We start from the raw sequence: 16,947 nt of genomic DNA on the forward strand, positions 1-16,947 counted from the left end.
ATTGGTCTGTGATTCTTGAAACCTCACAAGGAGGCTTTCATCCCTAGAAGGAGCCAGTGTTAGCCCCTGAGGTGTAGTGCTACTATTTTTAGTGGAAATGTCCCCTATTTCAGCTCCGACGACCACATCTCCTCTTGCTCTCTTTTGGCCATAAGCCATACTTCAAAATATTACTCTCGCATCTATAATTACATTGGGTCCTGATCCAAATGGATCCAAATATGCTCTCTAAGTTTTCAAAAGCTAATAAAATCATGCCAAAGATCAAAACCATCGCAAAAGAAGAACCCTTAGAATGGCGGAAAATCATTATCGGGAGGAAAAAACCCAAGGAAACAACAAAAAAAACTAAGTGTCGGAGGTCTAAATAGTGAAATGCATAGTAGCCATCAGATCTAGCCGATCAACAATCCAGATCTGATCAGCGGATCGCAATCGGCAGTCGCAATCGGCGGTGGAAATCGGCGAATTGAGGGCGGACCATATGAAACTTGCGATGACGACCGGTGGAGTCAACTAGAACCGTCGATCAAGCACGCAGATTGATGGCCCACGTTACATCGCAAGATCACTATCAGAAAATACAAGGAGCACTTAAATTGGCCCGGGGCATGAGCGATGTACGATGTGATTAGCTGGACTCGATGGCTATATAATCAATATTGCATAGATTTTGAGATCCGCCAAATGGCATTTGTTATTGTATTTTCACATATTTTTGTTATTTAACAAAACATAAAGGGACAGCACTGATGCAATAATACTTGGACCTGAAGGGGTTCGGGAATGAAAATATATAATATTTCAGATCCGCCAAAGCCATTTTTTCAGGATTTGTAGTGTTTTTTAACGTATTTCAAAATACGAAAGGAAGCCTTGGAAACAAGGCCGAAGCGACTTGCGATAGCGATTGAGGGCAGACCCGATAGAGGAATAGACCATATTTGAGGACTTTTGAAGTCTGAAATGAACTGTTTTTTGGCGGAATTTCACAGTGTTGCAACATTTCTCCGTGTTAACAGAAAGCGGTCATTTAAAGGATTTCAAAGGCCCGATGCACTCATCCAGACAGAGGCTGGGAGACAGAGGCCAGAAGGATAAAAAGCCACAACACGATGCAGCCAAAACCAATAGAAGTGATCATGGAGCATCGTTGGCACGAAGGAGATCCCTAATAGCGCAGCAAATTACTAGAATGTGGTTACTCTGCTGTTAGAAAAAGAAACCTCCGAGCTCATGCGTGTCTAGTCATGGCATCAAGTCGTTAAAGACAGAGGGGATAGATTAAGACCTCTCGAGCCTCAGAAGGTTCGAGAGCATTGTAAAAGGCCTATAAATAGTTGAAAGTTTAGAGTAACAGAGGTTCAACTTTTGGAGACTGTGGAGACTCTGCTCCTCTAAGCTTCTCATCTTCATTCCAACAATATAAGCTTCTTTTGCTGTTACATGTTCAATTCCCATCTTTTCCTCTATTCTAAGCTTACACTTGAATGGGTTATTCATGTTTTCTTGTGTGTCGAATGCCAGATAATTGTCATCTTATCTCTGCATTGATAAATTAGATTTCTAAGCTTCATTTGCTTTCGGTAGCTAGCCATTCATATGTGCTTATGTATGCATCTGCTGGTACAGTCAGTATTCTCCATCTATCCATTGAATCTATAAACTATTGAGCATTAGTGGTCTAAAGCCTTGTAAAGCTGAGTGTGTTCATGCATGTCTTGAGTGAAAATAGAGTTGAAACAGTCATCTGACTTGATCCAAACCATCATCCATTCCAATAGTTCAGAGAACAATATTGAAGATTTATATGTTATTAGGCATCTCCGAGCTGCAACCTAGGAGAGCAACCTAGAGTGATAACAAGACCTATAGGGAACATTTAGATATTTTCCACTACCTTCAAACCCCCTTGTGCTCGGAAACCCCCTTCTGCTTCTAGCATTTGCTAGAAGATAATAATTCACAAATGGCACATAGTAATGCACACAATAGAGTAGTTGAACCCACAAATAATTCACAATGGCACACAACAGTGATGCACATAGTATTGCACAATAATGACACACAATAATGCACAATAATAGATAGGGTAAAACAAATTAATGCACAGTAAACAATTTACACAAACCCCACCAAAAACCCACAATTTAGAAACGCTGAAAGTGTTAGAAAACACAGGCATGTAAGCATAAAGACACAATAATCCAACAAGTTTAATGTGTTAAAAATTACAGGGACTCGGCTGGTAGGACAATGTTCTACCTTTTTTGACGGCTTCCTCCATGCTAGCGTGCCACAAGAAACCTAGCTCCAGCACGCCACAGGAACCCCAGTTCAACCTCCAACTGCAAACTGCATAGTGACCTGCAAGACAGGCCTACCATGGGGTTAGACTACGAAAAACCTCCAAAAACCTGCATAAAATGAGCAAAAATCAGTGGTTTAGCTCAGAAATTTACCAATTTACCTGATAAAACTCTTCGAAGCACAAAACTGCCATAACCAACACTGAGTCTAACTAAATCCACCACAAGGATCTATCCAGACGAATACACCATACAAGGAAGAGAAATGGGCCCAATATTGCAAATTGAATTGTAAACAACATTCTTACAGCCTCTCAAAGCAGCAATAGAAAAACACCGTAACCCACTATTTGCAAGGCCAAGGACGGACATGGCTGCGAGCGAAACACCAGCAACGCGGTGCAAGTACCCGGAAAGGAAAAAGAACAAGTAAACAACTTGAACAAAATAAGGCAGCTGACGAAACAATAGCCGAAGTACACGTTCTCCCATGAATATGTGTCACATGAATCACGTCCCAGCACATATTCATAAAACTTCAACAACACAAACACACTGTCGGTCGGTACAATATGTGCATCGACATAAAACATCAACAAGGTAATCATTAGTTTTCCATCTATTAAAAAAAATCACATTCCAAATTGCCCTTGCGAAGGGTTTGGTTATCTAAATGATCCCCGAATTTTAATATATCCTAAATGTTCTAATGTCTCAATAATCACGATCATGATTAGAATAGGAATTTCAAATCTAAATTACCTCAAGGTTTTCATAATTTTAGTGTCCATTTTGATCCAAAATGTTGAAGGGAATAAAAATAATTTATTCGTCAAATTCCATTTTTGATCTTGATTTACACTTTAATGAGCGACTGCAAAATTTTTGGTTGGTGAAGTCCCAATGATCGGATAAAAATTTCAAATCTGAATCGTAGGAAGGTTTTTACAATTTTAGTGTCTATTTTGATAAAAAAAAAATTAATAAACATAGAGAGCAGATAATTTACTTGTCAAATTCCATCTCTAATCATCTCTAATCCATTTTTAGGAACGACTTGCAAAATTTTCTCATCATGAGCCAGAAATATTTGAAAGAAATGACAGTGAAGAAAATGACAGTTTGAAATTGGCACCAGATTCAGTGCTTTTCAATGTATTTTTCCCATGGGTTAAGTCCCAATAATCATGATGGTGAGATAGGAATTTCAAATTTGAATCATGAGAAGGTTTTTACCATTTACAAGTCTATTTTTGTTAGGGTCCCACCCTAACCCCCTTATTTATGTCATGGGATCACGTCATAGTCAAGAGTCAATAAAGCCCATATTAATATTTGTAAGTGGTTAACCTGCAATTAATGACGGGACCACAGTTAGTTGCAAATGGGCAGTAGTATTAGATAGATGGTACTAATAAAACCCACGGTATTGGCCCGTGGTATTGCATGTATGAGTCATATATAAAGGATAGAGACTCCCTGCGAGGAGTATCGTGTCTTATTTTGTAATCGAGCTCTGCTCTATTGGAGGTTGCCCCCTCGAATAGGCATGTGAACATTGCTCTTTGAATAATAAAATCATTGCTATTCTGTGTTCTGGGTATCTTTTCTTCGCATATTCGGTGTTCTGTGTATCTTTTCTTTGCATATTATGTGTTTGGGTATTACTTTGCAGGTTAACAGCATAACAAGTGGTATCAGAGCACTTTCCAGGGCTCGGTGGGATCTCCAATTTTTAGCAAAAAAAAAAATTTGGCTAGAGACGTGTTCCGGCGTCTTTAAACCACAGGATCTGTCATTAACCGCATAAACCTGCGGATTTGGGGAGGCATGCACGCAGGAAATACAAGAGGTGGTCACGTCTGTTGGACTCCCTTGTAACCCCTGTGGGTACCCCTTCGAGTAGTAGCGCATTAGACAGAACCGCGCACGGACTGTCTTCCACGTACCCTCTTGGTATATAGGAAGCCCCATAGGCTCCCTTGAAACCTCGCCATAGATAAACCTTCGGCCGTCTTGTGGCTACAGTACACCGAGAACAGCACTCGAAGAGATTACTCGTCCGTACGATAGGGTAGTCGGGTTGTACGGCTAAGGGTATGGTCGATCCTCCTTAGTTAGAGCCCTGAAACATTGGGCCGAGTACTACTGTCAGACCCTTATGTATATTGCGATCTGTAGCACCTGACACTCCTCAAGACCATAGTTCCCTTTCTATCGGGGGATCACGCATCATCTATTCCAGATCAGCTGGTGCAAAGAAGTGCAGCAGCAGCAGACATCAGTCCGGCAGCTCCATCAGATCAACAACAGCAGTTGTTCCACCATTCAGATCTCTCAGATCCACCAGATCGGAGTAGTTGTGAAGGGTTCATGTACCTGGATATACTTTTTGCAGGACTTTTGGCAGCATTGACATTTTGCGGATTTGGCGACTGCAGTATTGATCAGGAAGGAGTAAAACTCCGTTAGGAGTTTTCCAAAAAAAAAAGAGTCTGAGATCTTTCGGGGCGCTTATTGGTGATCTAGCCCATCAGAATCAGGACGACGAGCTGAGCAAGGTGGTACCATTCAATTTCTTAGTAAAAATTTTTAGGCGGTCCCAAATTTTTCATCAGGTTGGTGTATGGTAGAAACTCGCGCTCAAGCGATGGCCAATGAAAGGATGGACAAAATTGAAGACCATGTGAACTCCATCCAAACTGCGGTGAACGAAATCCAACATGAGATTAAAGGAATAAGTCTCCAGATACAGAATGCACTCTCGAAGGGCAAGGAGCCAGCCCACGAGGAGGCGTATAATGGCCATGAATACCATGAGGGTGAATCTAGCCACTCTCCTCACGTCTGGCACACCCATCCACCACCCAGTCAGCGACCTCCCAAGTTGGATATGCATAAATTTGACGGGTCTCACACGTCCGCATGGCTAGCACAAATGGAGCAGTATTTCAAATTGAATCATATCCTAGATGAGGGGACTAAGCTTATGGTGGGCACCATGTACTTGGACAATGAACGATGGCAATGGGGGGAATGGCATCAGCGTTGCAATGGACATTTTCAGAATTGGGCCCAATTTGCCAAAGCTCTTCGAAATCGCTTTGAACAGGAAGACTCTTTTTTGGGGCGTCTCACTAAGCTCCGACAGACGGGTACAGTGGATGAATATATTACCGCTTTTGAAGCCTTAGCCTTCCGCACTAAGGGTCTCACAGATGAGTTCTACATGGAATGCTTTATCAGCGGTCTTAAAGAAGCCATCAAAGCTCAGGTTCTACTCCACCACCCTCCCACATGGACAGAGGCTTGCCAGGTAGCTCGTAAGGTGGAACGTGCATTAACAGCCCAATCCAGCCGCCCCAACTTCCCCGCTAAAGGTCGTCCCCCACAGGCTCCCAACACGACTCAGACACTTAAGATTCAAAAGGTGTCACTTGCGGAAATGGCCGAAAGAAGGAAGCAAGGACTATGTTACTACTGTGATGAAAAATATTCCCCAGGTCATAAATGCAAGGAGCCCAAGTTTTTTCAAATAGATGCCACTGACTACAGCTCCACCAAGGAAGATCCACCACTTGAGGAACCAGAGGCGATCGAAGAAGATAACCAAAAGGAGATTGTATCTGACGAACCAATTATTTCGCTAAATGCATTGGCAGGAATTTCTTCCCCTCAAACTCTCAAAATCAGGGGTTTTCTTAAACATCGCCCAGTAGTAGTCTTGATTGATAGTGGAAGTACCCATAATTTCATCCATCAAAAGATCGCTGAAGCAGCGCATTGTTTTGTCCGGGCAGTTTCTAACTTCCAAGTCCAAATTGCAGATGGGGGCACAATGAAATGTGAAGGCCGCTGTGAAAATGTCAAACTTCAAATGGGGGATTATCAGTTGAAAACCCACATGTTTGCAATACACATGGGGGGTTGCGACATTGTCCTAGGCGCGGAATGGCTCCGCACTCTTGGGCCAATCACAATGGATTTCTAGGAGTTATATATGAGTTTTAAGCAGAACAACTCCACACATACCCTCCGTGGACTACAGGCAGGAGCCCCCTCTATCATCAGCTCACATAGGATGGAAAAATTGTTAAAAAAGGGCCATCATGGAGTGGTAGCTCAATTTAATGCCATCCAGGTAGTCGAAACCATGTCTCTGCCAATTCATCCTGAGATGCAACAGATTTTAAATAAACATTGGACGGTCTTTGACAAGCCTCATGAGCTTCCACCTTCGCGAGGGGAACATGATCATAGCATCACATTGGTTCCAGGGGCCCAACCCCCAAATGTGCGGCCATACAGATATCCGTTCACCCAAAAGAATGAAATAGAAAAAATCATCAAGGAATTGTTGGAAGCAGGTGTCATTCGTCCCAGCATTAGTCCTTATTCATCCCCAGTGGTCATGGTCCTCAAGAAAGATGGGGAGTGGTGGATGTGTCCCGACTTTAGGGCCCTCAATAAGTTGACAGTAAAAGATAAATTTCCCATCCCGATGGTTGACGATTTGCTGGACGAACTCAATCGGGCTCAATTCTTCACTATGTTGGATCTTCGCTCAGGCTACCACCAAATTCGCATGAAGGAAGTCAACATTCCCAAGACGGCTTTCAGAACTCATGAAGGCCATTATGAGTTCCTGGTCATGCCATTTGGTCTCTGTAATGCCCCCTCTACTTTTCAGAGCCTTATGAATCACCTCCTCAAACCATATCTCAGAAAATTTGTCCTTGTCTTCTTCGATGACATCCTCATCTATAGTGGCACTTGGGCGGCACATCTTCAGCATGTAGATCTACTCTTGCAACTGCTCCGCAAGCATAAATTATTTGTCAAGATGTCTAAGTGTTCATTTGGCATGGAAGAAGTTGAGTATTTGGGCCACATTGTGGGGCGGGAAGGTGTCAAGGTGGACCCCAAAAAGATCCAGGCAATGCAAGAATGGCCTCAACCTAAGACCTTGAAAAGCTTGAGAGGATTTTTGGGTCTCACAGGCTATTATCGTAAATTTGTCCGCAACTATGGCCGCATAGCAAAGCCACTCACTCAACTCCTAAAGAAAAATTCCTCCTTCTGGAACGAGGAAGCACAATAGGCATTTACCGCTCTCAAAAACGCCATGTGTTCCACTCCCGTCTTAGCACTACCTGACTTCACCAAATCCTTTGTCATTGAATGTGATGCTTCGGGTACAGGTATTGGAGCGGTCTTAATGTAGGAAGGGCGACCATTGGCCTTCACCAGCCAACAACTCAGTGGGAGGAATCTGGGCCAATCTACCTACGAGAAGGAAATGATGGCCATCTTACATGCAGTCGAGCCCTGGTGACCTTACTTATTGGGGCGATGTTTCCAAATCCGCATAGATCATCACAGTCTTAAATATTTTTTGGAGCAACGCCTATCCTCCCCACAAAAAAATAAATGGTTAGCCAAAATGCTGGGATATGATTATGAGATCATTTACAAGAAAGGGAAAGACAACAGTGTAGCAGATGCATTGTCGCGCCAATTTGAGGAGGAAAGTACTCTGCTCGCAATTTCCCTCCCCATTCCAGACTGGATTGAAGAGGCTCGCAGGGAATGGTTTTCACACCCCGGGCTCTCCCAACTCATTTCTCAATTGCAGGTAGATCCTAATTCCAGCAAGGGCTACTCGTGGCAGAATGATATTCTTCGCTACAGGGACAGAGTCGTAATATCACCAACATCCACCCTCAAAAGTCGCATTTTGGCATAATTGCACTCATCTCCCATTGCAGGACATTCGGGCTTTCAGAAGACGTATGCTCGCACCAGAAGATCATTTTTTTGGACCGGCATGAAAAAGGACATCCTTACTTTCGTAGCAGAATGTGATGTCTGTCAACGCCACAAAGGGGAAACCGTCAACACACCAGGCACATTACAACCATTGCCCATTCCGGCATCAATTTGGACGGAGGTTTCCATGGATTTCATTACAGGTCTTCCAAAGTCTGGGAACAAGTCAGTCATCATGGTGGTTGTGGACTGACTGTCGAAGTATGCTCATTTCTGCGCCCTACCCCAACCGTTTACACCAACTTTGGTTGCTCAATCTTTCATGGATCATATCTTCAAATTGCATGGCATGCCCACTTCTATTGTGTCCGACCGCGACCCGATCTTCACCAGTAATTTTTGGCAGGAACTCTTCAGAATACAAGGCACTCAACTCAAACTCAGTACTTCATATCATCCGCAAACAGATGGTCAAACCGAAGCCGTCAACAAATGTATAGAAACCTACCTTAGGTGTTTCACTTCAGAAAAGCAACACCTTTGGGTACAGTGGTTACCTCTGGCTGAATGGTGGTATAACACCAACTATCATGCCACCACCAAAATGACTCCCTATGAAGCAGTCTATGGTCAACTTCCGCCTTCCCCTACTTCTTATCTCACGGGGTGCTCCAAAGTACAAGCAGTGGATCAACTCCTACAACACCGCGCAACCATGCTCGCCCATCTTCGCGAGAATCTTCATCAAGCTCAGAACCGCATGAAGCAACAGGCCGACCAACATCGCTCAGAGCGCCAATTTCAAGAAGGGGATCAGGTCTTTTTGAGGCTGCAACCATATAATCAAACATCACTCAAAGACAAGGGTTGTCAAAAGCTCTCTCCAAAATTCTACGGACCATACCAAGTACTTCAGCGCATTGGAGAAGTGGCTTACAAGTTGGCTTTGCCACCTACAGCAAAAATCCACCCAGTTTTCCATGTATCGTGCCTCAAGAAAGTGATTGGGAACAATTGCCGAGTTCAAACCAGTCTACTTGAATTGGACGAAGAAGGGTCAATTTGGCTTCAACCCGAACAGGTTCTAGACACAAGGGACAAGCACCTGCGCAGCCGCATGATTAAGGAAGTCCTCGTCAAATGGAAAGACACCTCTTCGGAAGATGCAACTTGGGAACCAGCCACTATTCTTCAGCAGTTTCCGCAGCTTCAGCCTTGAGGACAAGGCTAGTCTTAAGGGGGAGGGCATGTTAGGGTCCTACCCTAACCCCCTTATTTATGTCATGGGATCACGTCATAGTCAAGAGTCAATAAAGCCCATATTAATATTTGTAAGTGGTTAACCCGCAATTAATGACGGGACCACAGTTAGTTGCAAATGGGCAGTAGTATTAGATAGATGTTATTAATAAAACCCACGGTATTGGCCCGTGGTATTGCATGTATGAGTCATATATAAAGGATAGAGACTCCCTGCGAGGAGTATCGTGTCTTATTTTGTAATCGAGCTCTGCTCTATTGGAGGTTGCCCCCTCGAAGAGGCATGTGAACATTGCTCTTTGAATAATAAAATCATTGCTATTCTGTGTTCTGGGTATCTTTTCTTCGCATATTCGGTGTTCTGTGTATCTTTTCTTCGCATATTCTGTGTTTGGGTATTACTTTGCAGGTTAAGAGCATAACAATTTTGATCCAAAAAATTATTAATAAACATAAAAAGTAGACAATTTACTGGTATTATTGGCCTACTATGTTCTCTGATCTGTGTTCTTTTGTGAGGTCTTCTGACAAATGTCAAAGGTTTGCAGGAAGACAACAGCTAAAATCTCTGCCCTTGAAGCCAGTACACGCCAATGGTCCCTTCCAGTAGTGGGGCTTGGACTTTATAGGAGAGATCAACCCACATTCCAGTGGCCAGCACAAATGGATCTTGGTAGCCACTGATTATTTCACCAAATGTATTGAGGCTATACCCACTAAAAATGCTAATCATCAGGTTGTCATAAAGTTCATTAATGAGAATATTTTCACTAGATTTGGTTGCCCAACCAAACTAGTCACTGATAATGCAGCAGCTTTCAAGGCAAAAGAATTGGTGGACATGACTGAATCCATGGGCATTCAATTGGTGCATTCTACCTCATATTATCCTCAAGGCAATGGCCTGGCAGAATCATCTAACAAGAGTCTTGTAAGGATAATCAAAAAACTATTGGAGGATAACAAAGAGAGTTGGGATTCCAAGTTGAAGTTTGCATTGTGGGCTGATAGAGTTACCAACAAGAAGTCCATAGGAAATTCTCCATTTAAGCTGGTTTATGGCACTGATGTTGTTTTTCCTATCGAGTTGATTGTCCTTATGGCCAAATTATTTCAAGAAGAACAGGATGAAACAAATGACATGGTAAGCAGAATGAATAACCTGGTTGAATTACAGAAGATCAGAGAGCAGCTGGTTGAGAAGTTAAAAGTTCATCAGAAGAAAATCAAAGAAACCTTTGACAAGAAAGCAAAAGTGGACAATTTCCAAGTTGGTGATTGGGTTCTCAAATGGGATGCACTAAAGGAAAAGAAAGGTAATCATGGTAAGTTTGACTTCTTATGGACAGGGCCGTTTGTCATCACTCAAATTCAACAGAACAATAACTTTATTCTGCACAGTTTGGAAGGAGAAGATGTTTTTGGTGGCCCAGTCAATGGGCGATTCTTGAAACTTTATTTCATTTAAGGCTTTAAAGCCTTGATATTGTAAATATGTTTTTCAGTTTTTATTTTCTATGCAAAATAAACTCCATGCCCAATGGAACACTAGGAGATAGATTTGATTTTGGTTTTACAGGAAAGGCATTGGTCTGTGGTTCTTGAAACCTCACAAGGAGGCTTTCATCCCTAGAAGGAGCCAGTGTTAGCCCCTGAGGTGTAGTGCTGCTATTTTTAGTGGAAATGTCCCCTATTTCAGCTCCGACGACCACATCTCCTCTTGCTCCACTTTGGCCATAAGCCATACTTCAAAATATTACTCTCGCATCTATAATTGCATTGGGTCCTGATCCAAATGGATCCAAATATGCTCTCTAAGTCTTCAAAAGCTAGTAAAATCATGCCAAAGATCAAAACCATCGCAAAAGAAGAACCCTTAAAATGGCAGAAAAGCATTATCGGGAGGCAAAAAACCCAAGGAAACAACAAAAAAACTAAGTATCGGAGGTCTAAATAGTGAAATGCATAGTAGCCGTCAGATCTAGTTGATCAAAAATCCCGATCTGATCGGCGGATCGCAATCGGCAGTCGCAATCGGCAGTGGAAATCGACGAATTGAGGGCGGACCATATGAAACTTGCGATGACGACCGGTGGAGTCAACTAGGACCGTCGATCAAGCACGCAGATTGATGGCCCACGTTGCATCGCAAGATCGCTATTAGAAAATACAAGGAGCACTTAAATTGGCCCGGGGCATGAGCGATGTGCGATGTGATTAGCTGAACTCGATGGATATATAATCATTATTGCATAGATTTTGAGATCTGCCAAATGGCATTTGTTAATGTATTTTCTCATATTTTTTTTATTTAACAAAACATAAAGGGACAGCACTAATGCAATAATACTTGGACCTGAAGGGGTTCGGGAATGAAAATATATAATATTTCAGATCTGCCAAAGCCATTTTTTCAGGATTTGTAGTGTTTTTTAACGTATTTCAAAATACGAAAGGAAGCCTTGGAAACAAGGCCGAAACGATAGAGGAATAGACCATATTTGAGGACTTTTGAAGTCTGAAATGAACTGTGTTTTGGTGGAATTTCACAGTGTTGCAACATTTCTCCGTGTTAATAGAAAGCGGTCGTTTAAAGGATTTCAAAGGCCCGATGCACTCATCCAGACAGAGGCCAGGAGGCAGAGGCCAAAAGGATAAAAAGCCACAGCACGATGCAGCCAAAACCAATAGAAGTGATCATGGAGCATCGTTGGCACGAACGAGCTCCCTGACAGCGCAGCAAATTACCAGAATGCGGTTACTCTACTGTTAGAAAAAGAAACCTTCGAGCTCATGCGTGTCTAGTCATGGCATCAAGTCGTTAAAGACAGAGGGGATAGATTAAGACCTCTCGAGCCTCAGAAGGTTCGAGAGCATTGTAAAAGGCCTATAAATAGTTGAAAGTTCAGAGTAACAGAGGTTCAACTTTTGGAGACTGTGGAGACTCTGCTCCTCTAAGCTTCTCATCTTCATTCCAACAATATAAGCTTCTTTTGCTTTTACTTGTTCAATTCCCATCTTTCCCTCTATTCTAAGCTTACACTTGAATGGGTTATTTATGTTTTCTTGTGTGTCGAATGCCAGATAATTGTCATCTTATCTCTGCATTGATAAATTAGATTTGTAAGCTTCATTTGCTTTCGGTAGTTAGCCATTCATATGTGCTTATGTATGCATCTGCTGGTACAGTCAGTATTCTCCTTGTAAAGCTGAATGTGTTCATGCATGTCTTGAGTGAAAATAGAGTTGAAACAATCATCTGACTTGATCCAAACCATCATCCATTCCAATAGTTCAGAGAACAATATTGAAGATTTATATGTTATTAGGCATCTCCGAGCTGCAACCTAGGAGAGCAACCTAGAGTGATAACAAGACCTATAGGGAACATTTAGATATTTTCAACTACCTTCAAACCCCCTTGTGCTCGGAAACCCCCTTCTGCTTCTAGCATTTTCTAGAAGGTAATAATTCACAAATGGCACATAGTAATGAACACAATAGAGTAGTTGAACCCACAAATAATTCACAATGGCACACAACAGTAATGCACATAGTATTGCACAATAATGACACACAATAATGCACAATAACAGATAGGGTAAAACAAATCAATGCACAGTAAACAATTTACACAAACCCCACCAAAAACCCACAATTTAGAAAGGCTGAAAGTGTTAGAAAACACAGGCATGTAAGCATAAAGACACAATTATCCAACAAGTTTAATGTGTTAAAAATTACAGGGACTCGGCTGGTAGGACAATGTTCTACCTTCTTTGACGGCTTACTCCATGCTAGCGTGCCACAAGAACCCTAGTTCCAGCGCGCCACAGGAACCGCAGTTCAACCTCCAACTGCAAACTGCATAGTGACCTGCAAGACAGGCCTACCATGGGGTTAGACTACGAAAAACCTCCAAAAACCTGCATAAAATGAGCAAAAATCAGTGGTTTAGCTCAGAAATTTACCAATTTACCTGATAAAACTCTTCGAAGCACAAAACTGCCATAACCAACACTGAGTCTAGCTAAATCCACCGCAAGGATCTATCCAGACGAATACACCATACAAGGAAGAGAAATGGGCCCAATATTGCAAATTAAATAGTAAACAACATCCCTACAGCCTCTCTAAGCAGCAATAGAAAGACACCATAACCCACTATTTGCAGGACCAAGGACGCACATGGCTGCGAGCGAAACACCAGCAACGCGGTGCAAGTACCCGGAAAGGAAAAAGAACAAGTAAACAACTTGAACAAAATAAGGCAGCTGACGAAACAACAGCCGAAGTACGCGTTCTCCCATGAATATGTGTCACATGAATCACGTCCCAGCACATATTCATAAAACTTCAACAACACAAACACACTGTCGGTCGGTACAATATGTGCATCGACATAAAACATCAACAAGGTAATCATTAGTTTTCCATCTATTAAAAAAAAAATCACATTCCAAATTGCCCTTGCGAAGGGTTTGGTTATCTAAATGATCCCCGAATTTTAATATATCCTAAATGTTCTAATGTCTCAATAATCACGATCATGATTAGAATAGGAATTTCAAATCTAAATTACCTCAAGGTTTTCGTAATTTTAGTGTCCATTTTGATCCAAAATGTGATGGGAATAAAAATAATTTATTCGTCAAATTCCATTTTTGATCTTGATTTACACTTTAATGAACGACTCTGCAAAATTTTCGGTTGGTGAAGTCCCAATGATCGGATAAAAATTTCAAATCTGAATCGTAGGAAGGTTTTTACAATTTTAGTGTCTATTTTGATCAAAAATTTTTTTAATAAACATAGAGATCAGATAATTTACTTGTCAAATTCCATCTCTAATCCATTTTGAGGAACGACTTGCAAAATTTTCCCATCATGAGCCAGAAATCTTTGAAAGAAATGACAGTGAAGAAAATGACAGTTTGAAATTGGCACCAGATTCAGTGCTTTTCAATGTATTTTTCCCATGAGTAAAGTCCCAATAATCATGATGGTGAGATAGGAATTTCAAATCTGAATCATGAGAAGGTTTTTACCATTTCAGTGTCTATTTTGATCCAAAAAATTATTAATAAACATAAAAAGCAGACAATTTACTGGTCAAATTCCATCCGTGATCATGATTTACATTTTGAGGAACGACCTGCAAAATTTTCCATCATGATCCAAAAATCTTTGAAAGAAATGATAGTGAGGAATCAGGCTGGAAACATGGTCATTGAGACATTTCCCTTTCACCTCAAAATCTGAAAATATGGTATTGTTGTCAGTACTGGTGAGTACTGTGCACAACCAGCTATGCATGTTGTATGTTCGTTGGGGAGCAATTGTCACAACATTTATTGTCTGCTATGCTCTTCCATCATTTATCTTCTGTTACCTGAGCAGAGACCTGTACTCGTGCAATGATGATAAACATCTGGTGAAGTCAATGATTACTTACAGCATCATTTTTTCCGTTTGTATGCCTTCGAATTGGCTTCACATTGGACAGAGTGGCTATATTTTATCAATCCCTGGTTGGCTGTATCCCTTTTGGCACCATGGTGGTGGTATTTATAACATGAGCTTTCAATTCATTACCTTCAGCTTCTTGAAACAGGTGTGAAGAAATTGGACTACAACTTTGAAACAAGTGTAAGAAGAAATTGAAGTATTGCTTCAAATAATTTGTGGAATATTTTGGAAATCTGTTGGATTTATTTTAGAAAACGGTTAGTCTGTTGGATTTATGTTAGAAAACTGTTAGATAGGAGTGATGTCAACTATTTGAATTTATATTTGTGATCATTTTGTTATCTACAATCTAAATAAAGTTAACTGGAGGATACTGGTTTGGATGGTTTTGAAAGGGTTATTTTTATTTAGTTAGATCAGAGTGGAGTCAATTATTTGACTTTATATTTGTTACTTAGATTTCATGATTATTTTGTAATCTACATTCTAAGTAAGGTTAATTGAGAAACACTGACTTGGATTGTTTGAAAGATTATCTTTATCTTGATTGCAGTTAATTGAGAAATACTGACTTGGATTGTTTGAAAGATTATCTTTATCTTGATTGCAGATTCTGAAATAAAATAATTCCAAAAAAAACATAGTATCCATCAATAGTGTCAATAACATGATTAACTTTCAATTTCATTAAAATGTATTTTTGTTTCTACTTTATTCTGGAAATACAAAATTCACTATGTATACAGATTTATAGGACTGGTTTTACAGATTTCCCTTATCATCATCAGTTACATCAATATACTTGGAACGCACTCTTCCCTAAATCTTTTCTGAATGTTAGGGAACTATTATAGAAAATGGACATCATTCTTATCTGCCCCATTAATAACTCCCTATATGTACTTTTTCATGTGTTACTATGATATAAAAATGATGTAATCACTTTTCTAGACAACCTTCGATTTTAGCTATACATGGAGGTGCATGATTTCTATGATGTCAAGAGACCAATGAGCATTGACTATATGAAAAAAATATAAAATGGTACAAAAAATGTTAATGAAAAAATGGATACCTACAATATCTAATGAAAGTAGAGTTTTTTATATTGGGAAAGTGTATTGGGTTCGTATTGAGAGAGGTTAAATAATGTTGTTTTTAGAGATATTTTCCAATATGTAGATATATTAAAAATATTCTTTAGTACACCACGAATACACATGATATGAGATTCATTGAGTAAAACCTCTAACTCATTTATAAAGACTAAATTTTAAGGAAAAAAAATAAAACTAATATTACTATCATATTATTTAATTGAACCTCTTAAAATACCTTAATACCGTATCTATTTTTAAAATTTAATTGCACAAAAAAGAGACACTAATATAGCATTCAAGTACTCCACATTTTCAACATTTCTCAGGGCCGTCTCATATTGGAGAATACGAAGAAATTCTGAGATACGCTGAGGATAACAATAAATTCACTAAAAGGATTTGCCCCCAAAATTATATATTGGAAAATACAATGAAATTCTACCAATTTCCAAAAAATTGTATGTACTTTCCTATTTTTTTAGTAGTGGTGTTTAACTTATTCATTTTTACAGTTTTCGCCGTTATTTGCGGCCATTGGAGAGTAAGTTTGTGGAACATGCTGCCTTTGTGATTGTAGATTTATATGCGATTTAAAGCATTTTTATGTTTCGGTTTTAATATTTAATATTATATTATTATTTTATATTTTTAAATAAATATGTATAATATTAAAATGATTAAGAAATTTTATGTAAATTTCATTTTTTTAGTAAAATAATTATTTGTGAAGTTGTTTGTGTTTTTCCAGATTTGACTTGTAACTTGAGAAATTAGATTTTAACTCTAAGTTTACTGGATTTTAGTATGTTTCCTCCTCTAGCACTAACTCAATACTTTTTTTATGTTTCCTCCTCTAGCACTAACTCAATAGCTTTTTTTAGATTTGATCCTGGGCCACCTTGCTAAAGAAACCTATTTCAACAAATTATGCTAATAAAATTCAAATTTATTTTTTAATATTTATTATTATGATTTTATATAATTAATTTTTTCAGGGCCAGAATATCTTAGGGTTTTCTACAAACGCTCATCATCTTGTC

The sequence above is a fragment of the Pinus tabuliformis genome, chromosome Q, assembly GCF_031772625.1.
Source record: "Pinus tabuliformis cultivar Carrire ecotype Pingquan chromosome Q, CPIR1, whole genome shotgun sequence".
Classification (NCBI taxonomy): Eukaryota; Viridiplantae; Streptophyta; class Pinopsida; order Pinales; family Pinaceae; genus Pinus; species Pinus tabuliformis.